Consider the following 2,669-nt stretch of genomic DNA (forward strand, 5'->3'; position numbering starts at 1 on the left):
CCCGGGGGATCTGCCCTTTCCCTTGAAGGAGTGGGTGCGTCTCTCCAGCTCTAGGCCCTCCCCGGCGCTGTGCTCCCACGTCCCTGAGGACCGGGAGTTACTCGTCACCGGCTCCCTTCCACCTCAGAAGCAGCAGCCCTCACTGAAGTGCNGGGGGGGGGACAGCCAGCGCCCCCGGGGACCCCACCAGCAGCCAACCCTCACGGGCATTCACGTGCCCAGAGCAGAGGTGCAGAGAGACCCACGCCTCCACCTTCCCGCCGAGTGGCGTGCAGCCCCAGAGCCAAGCTGTTATAAACGCTCCCGACGATTCCTTCTATTATTAAATGACTATCTCACTAGAGCCTGGGGACATGGGATCTCTGAGGCCAGCCACCGGCTCTGAAATTGACACAACCAGGATAATTAGACCTCGCCTCCAGGACCTCATTCCACCCCCCCCAACGTTTGCCATTGGATTTCCTGACCTTCCCGTTAGAACAACTCTTACGCTTAGCTGGGCCATATTGCGACGTAATTGTCCTGCCCACGATGGCCTCCTGCATGTCAGGCTGGAAACAGAATGAATCAGAAGTTTCCTGCTCTGCCTTGTCGTCCTTCTCCTCCCTATGCTGAGTTTAGCCCTGTGTGGGCACTTGGCTGGTGCCGAACACACCTCGCCGCTGTGGTTCCTGTGCCCACGAGGCAGTCTTCACCGGGGGTGGGCGGGGTGGAGGGGCGGGCTGAGCTCATCCCACGTCCTCTCACTGGGGCACGGGAGACAGTGGACTTCACCCGGAGGATGGAGGCAGACAGGGGAGTTCCCGCTGCAGCCACACCAGCTACATGGCTGCGGGGGGCCACACACCCACTGTCCCTCCTCAAGGGATGTGGGAGCAGACTGGTAATTGGCAGTGGGACTTGGTGACAAGAACAAGAGCAAGGACACAGCCCTGTGGGTTTGGGGTCCCTTAGGATGTGTTCAATCCTGTGCTAACACAGAGTGAGGTCCAGGCTCTGGAGCCAAGTGGCCAGAAGGACCTTCCACTCCACCCTGAGTCTTCCTTCTGTCCCCTTCACCTCCACTGAGCCATGTCACCGTCCCTCTGTCTGAGTTTCTCTACTCCATTGTCTGACTGACACACATCTGATGTCATGGCAGCTGGCCCTGGACACTGACATCCAGGCCGCCCCTCCCATCTGCTCTTCCTCCAGGTCCCTCCACCTGGGACACGGCACCAACATCTCTTAGCCACTCGGGCACAACCCTGAAGGACTTGGCGAGGCCTCCTTCCTGCACCCCGGGAAGGCCACTCAATTCCTCTGTTCTCATCAGCCAACCTGACCCTTCAAGTCAGCGGCTGGCTACTCCCAACGCTCCATCTCCGCCAGGGTGATCCAAGCCACCCTCCTGTCTTGACCGGGCACTGCTGGCACCTCCTGGAAGTATTCCCGATGAACATCAAGGAGAACTTTGAGAACAGAGGAGATCTGCTCCCCAACCACAAGCCCCTAATGGCCCCCGGGGACTGGTAACAGAGGCTTAACCCTTCCCCTCCCGAAGCCTTGCCCAGGCGCACAGGCTCACACCTCGCTGCAGTGGGAACAAGGGCTCCCTTAACCTCAGAGGGTCTCCTGTCTGCTTTTACGGGTCTGTTTCCTTCTTGCGTCACTGGATCTCGGGTTAGAACTCAACCTTGACCACCGGGCGCCCTCTGACCCATCTATTTCTATCCTTGCACAGGGTTTACCACCCAATATTCTTCCTGGTTTTGTTTCCACCAACTAGAACAGTAAGTGCAGGAAAGGCGAGACCTTGTCCGTTTTGTTTATTGATCCTCAGTATCTTGGACACAAATCTGGTGCATCAAGGGGTCTGGCACCTAATAGGGGCTCAATCAACACTTACAGATATGAACACAAATGAATCGCTCTCCTTCCCTCTCCATCCTGCCCTTCCTCTCTCTCAGGTCCCATCTCTCAAATCCGTTACTTGCAGAATAAGCACATAGGACAGAATGTCCCATGCTTAGTCATTTGTAACCAGTGGGTAAAACCCCAGAACTCTTCAGGTGTAGTGAAGAATTCCAAATGCTAAAACCTAACGAGTGAGCGGTGCCTCTGCAAGGTTTACCAGCCTCAGGAAACCGCTCCTCACCTCTATGAATACAAATGAAGGAGGGTCGCTCAACAATCACCTGCCGAGGGCCCAGCGCATCTGTAATCACCAGCAGACTCCCGGCTCAGCCCCGATGCACACCCCTAAATTCACTTCATTAGTTTTAATTATCCTGCCATGAGCAGGCAAAGGCTTCAGAGCTATTTTAGAAATGGAATTAGAGAACCTGGAGGCTGGCACCTTTCTCCAAGGTGTTCTGCGGTCGGTCGTCGCCCCAGAGCCAAGCAGAAATGGAGGCGGCATCGGCTCATCCTTTGGCTAAACTGATCCTGCATTTTTGGGAAGATGCGGCCTGTGGGTTCTTCATTGGCCTGGACTCAAGAATATCTGCCTCTCCTGACCCCGGCCCTGGCTGGACCCTTCCGACCTTCTCCCACAACGTGATTCTGAGTCGGCCACGAGTCTCCCATGGGTACACTCCCCTGCTCAGCTACAGGAGCCTCCGTGAGACCCTTCTCTCCCTCTCTCTCCCCCTCTCTCTCCCCCTCTCTCCCCCTCTCTCTCCCCCTCT

The sequence above is a fragment of the Marmota marmota genome, unplaced genomic scaffold (genome assembly GCF_001458135.2).
Source record: "Marmota marmota marmota unplaced genomic scaffold, marMar, whole genome shotgun sequence".
NCBI lineage: Eukaryota > Metazoa > Chordata > Mammalia > Rodentia > Sciuridae > Marmota > Marmota marmota.